This window comes from Galeopterus variegatus, unplaced genomic scaffold (assembly GCF_000696425.1).
Source record: "Galeopterus variegatus unplaced genomic scaffold, G_variegatus-3.0.2 Scaffold8698, whole genome shotgun sequence".
Lineage (NCBI taxonomy): Eukaryota > Metazoa > Chordata > Mammalia > Dermoptera > Cynocephalidae > Galeopterus > Galeopterus variegatus.
In genome coordinates, this window is record NW_007734809.1 from 52,428 (window position 1) to 57,101 (window position 4,674).

Sequence of the window (4,674 nt, forward strand, 5' to 3'; positions counted from 1 at the left end):
GGGAACCGGTCTGTCAGTGGGATCCGAACCCTCGGCGGGAGCGCCGCCGCGCTCCCAAGCAGCGCACTGTAGCAGTGCGCCACCGGGCCGGCCCATGCACAGTGTCTTTGGAAAGCAATCCCCAGTAAACCCCAGGCTGGGCCATCACCTCCCTGGGAACTGGGTCCTGTGTTCTGCCATTGTTGTCCTGATCTCTGGGCTGGTGTTTAGCTCGCTGAGGGCACAGACAGGGTCTGTCTGAAACAGGGTTAGGGTTACTGCTGAAACAGACAAAGGACGTACAAGGGGACTTCACAAAGTTTGTGGAAACAGACTTAAAAGACTATGAATTTTTCCATGAACTTTTTGAAGTCCCCTCATAAGTTCTACCCAACTGCCCTGTCTCTGGTTTTGCACAAAATCACACCAACAGTGTTGAGAAGTCTGGGGAATCTCGGCGGACTGAGGCCGGGCGCCCCCCAATGGTACCCAAGGGAGGCCAGGCGGAGGCCTCCAGGCCAGGCTGTGTGGCTTTGGCTGGAGTTTGCTGTGCTGATGCCAAGGTGTATGTCAGCCTCAGGCCGGCCAGCAGTGACTCACACTGGGCTCCAACCCAGCTCCGGGAGGTGACCCAGGACAGCGGCCTTACTTCCCCCTCCAGGGCTGGGGCTCAGGGTCACTGCCCATTTTTGCTGGGCTGTACAGAGATCCTAAGAGGCATTGCCTGCCCTACCCTAAGGAGCCCCCAACCTGAGAGCCAGACCCAGACACCCGGCCTGGCTTTTTAGGACGTATGTTAGAACACACCCCTCCCTCCCTCGCTCTAAACCCTCTGTGGCTCCCTGGTGCCTCCTCAATAAAATGCAAACTATATTTCTTCCTCTCGGAGGGCCCACCTGGTCAGTCCCTGTGGATCTCCTGCCCTCTTCTGCCTCGCTCTCCTCTGGCTACACCAACCTCCTGGAGGTTCCTAATCCTGCCCAGCTCCCTCTCTCCTCAGGGCCTTTGCCCAAGCCATGTCCTCTGCCTGGGAGACCCCTTCCCTACTCTTCTGAGGACAATTCCTTCTCCCACTTTTGGGCTGCACTCCCTGACTGGCCTGTCCCACCCCATTTGATTCCTTCCTACCTAGCGGTCTTACACCCCGCATGGAGTTGTGTCCTCAGACCTGGGGCAGATCCCAACACACATTAAGTGCTCAGATAATGCCCAAGGGATGAAAGACTGGAGCTGCCTCCAGATACATAGAGGGGGAGATTTTGGGGTCCCCTCTGTGCTTAGAACCCTAACTTTCTGCTCAGGGTGAGCAGCAATAGGTAGCAACCACCATGACTTTCAGCCCTGACCCAGGCCTTGACCCCAACCCCTAGTTCTGCCTTCTAGAATCCCCTCCCCCCAAGAGTGGGCAGGGATTGGCCGGAACCTGGCTGTAAGTCACAAAGCCGCTGTGACACCAGGGCCCCAAGGCCGGCCATTCGGGCTGGTGGGTTCAGCTTCAGGGGCAGGTGAGTGGGGCTGGTAGAGCACTTGTGTGGGGGGGTACATGGGGAGCCCTGTTGTTCTTTGGCCCCCGGAACCTTCAAAGTCCTTCTGGGCCCTCCAGGCTACACTGAGCAGTGGGTCAGCTCCTCAGCACCTCAGAACAGGGGGCCCCCAAAGCCTTATGGTGGGTTTGTCTGCCTGGGCGGGGGGCATGCTGGAGACCCCGTCACATCTCACTGGGAGCTTGGAGATGGTGGTCTTAGCTTGTGTGACAGATAGGGAAACAGGCTCAGATGGGTTTACTCAAAATTGCCGAGACAGCCATTCGGTTTATGTGTTGGGGGCCCCTATTTTTTCTGTTTTCTGTTCATCCGTTGGCTCACTAGGATTCATTTGATTGAGTTCATGGGAAGGGCTGGGGCTGGCCTGTTGGCTCAGTTGGTTAGAACGTGGCGTTGATAATGCCAAGATCAAGGGTTCAGATCCCCATACCAGCCAAGAAAAAAAAAAGGGCTGTTCCATGTAGTTGCTGAAACTTCAGAGCCTGGAATAGAACCATTTAGATCCTGAAACTGCTACCTCCAAGTTCTGAAGCTTGGGCCACATTCATTCATCATCCATCCATCTATCCATTCATTCATTTATTCAGCCATAAACATCTATTGAGCACCTATGGTGTGCACCCTTCTAGGCGCTGGGGATTCAACAGCAAACAAGAGACAGACGTCCCCACCCTCGGGCAGCTCTTAGTCTAACAGAGGAGGCCAATAAGAAACAACATAAAGAATAAGACACAGTGTGTGTCGGCTTCTCTGGACCTTAGGTTCCTCTCCGTGAAATGGACGGTGACTGCACCTACCTGCAGGGCAGCCAGGCGGGTTGAGTGATCTCACAGCCCTGGCTTTATGAGTCAGTCTACAGTGATGCTTGTTATGAATGGGCCCATCCTGGGGCTGGGAGTAATGAGCAGTCAGGGATGGACATTCAAGCCATCACACAGATGAAGGCAGAATGTTCGTTGTGAAAGGGGGAGGCACGTGGTCCAGGCTGGAGGTTAGCTTGAGCTGGAACCAAAGGGTAAAGTGGGCTAATCTGGGAGGGGCAGGGTGTAGCCACGAGAGGGCAGGGGGAGAACACCTGGTAGTAGCACCTGCGTGTGCAGACGCCCTAGGTGGGACCAGGCACATCCAGTTGAGGCTAGAAAGGAGGCCCCGGTGGCTGGAGCAGAGTGAGGTGAGGGGGGATCTCTATCCTACTACCCGCCACTCCCCCACGATCACTGTGTGCAGACGTGTTACTAACCCGCTACCTCCCCCGTTTATCATCTGCCTGCGTACCTGGTGTCCCCAGCCCCTCCAAGTGCCTGGTACTCACATAGTAAGCCCTTAATAAATGTCGACTGAATGAATGGGCGTACAGACGGATGGATGAATAGTCATCCTCCAAAGCTTCTATGGAGAAGATAGGCCGAGTGGACTTGAACCAGCCCCCCCTCTGGTGGCCGCTGCCTGTGCTGGGCTTGTGTCTCCTGGGAGGGGAAGGGGTTCAACCCCAACATCCCTGGTGGGCAAACATTTTCCTGCCTCAGGATGCTGTACACTGGGTGAACTGACCCGTAGCATCCCAGCTCCATTTACTAGATGGGGAAACTGAGTCGCAGAAGGGCATGAACTTGGCCAAGGTTCAACTATGAAATGTTTCAAGCAGAGAATAATTTGGCCTACCGCAGAATTAACCAACACTACCCTCTTACTGAATTTGCTTCAGATCTTTAAAAACAGTTACTGATGCCGGTGCAGCCTGTGAATTCTCTGTCTTCTTTTTTGGCAGTGACCTCTCCAGGCACCCCAACTGGGTCTGCCCTTAAGCCATATTTAAAACGACTCTCTTGTTTTTACATTTTTATAGACAGTATTTTTCCATCACCCTTCTGAGACAGGATGCTTTGACCATGGCGGTGGCTCCTTTCCTCCTTTACGGTGTTGTATACTACTCCACAGTGGCCGGGCCACAGGCCTTCATTCATTCTCAGGTCCTTGGGCATTTTCTGTCGCAGGGAAGGCCCTCCTTCATGGCTCTATTGTGCTGACAGGGAGAGGCTTGCGACACAGACAAGGAAGGAGTCCTGTGGTCTGCGGGAGTCTGAAGTGTCCCCTCTTCTGATTCCCTCCATGCTGACCAACCTGGTCTTTTTTTTATTTTTGGCAGCTGGCCAGTATGGGGATCTGAACTCTTGACCTTGGTGTAATAACTCTATGCTCTAAGCAACTGAGCTCACCAGCCAGCCCTAGCATTTCACACAGTGGGGTTCTACGGATCACAAATTTTCAGTTTTCTTTTATCTGAAAATATCTTTATCTTGCCTTTATTCTTGAAGGATATATTCAGTAAATATAGAATTATGGGTTGGCAGTTTTGTTTTTTTTTTAAAGATGACCGGTAAGGGGATCTCAACCCTTGGCTTGGTGTTGTCAGCACCACGCTCAGCCAGTGAGCAAACCGGCCATCCCTATATAGGATCCGAACCCGTGGCCTTGGTGTTATCAGCACCGCACTCTACCGAGTGAGCCACGGGCCGGCCTGGGTTGGCAGTTTTTAACATTTTATTTAAGTGCTTTAGATATGTGTGTGGGTTAGCAATGTATTATCGCCTCTGGGCTCCACCTTGTAACGTATCGACAAAGGAATTCCTTCCAGGACGTCTCCTTTCAAGTGAGCGCCTTCTCAAGTAGAGGGCGATGGAGAGACATCAGTGGTGTAGGTGTGAAGACCAGGTGGAGCCTGCCCCAGGCTTGGGTCCAGAACGTGGTCTCTCTGTGACTTTGTAGGCTTGACCCGGTGGAAAGCTTACTGCAGCCCTCTTAATACAAAAAGCAGAGCCTCCATGGTGGCCCATATGCTGTGAAGGCCTATTGCCCCTACCATCACCTGGGCTCCAATGTGTGCTCTTGTCACCAGTTGCTGATCACCTGTTCTCACATCTGCACTCTGGAGGGTGGCCTTCTGCTTGCCCAGCAACTCCAGACCAGCTCTGGCCTGGCCAAACCAGCAAGCATCTCTGCCATCTGGTGGGTGGAACCAGACTTTCTCCAAGGAGGTCTGAATCCCTTCCAAATTTGCCCTTCCTTGGGGACTCTACTCAGCCCTAGGGTACTGTAGTTACTCTTTCATCCTAATTAATAATTCTTTATATGAAACTTCTCTTGTTTAACC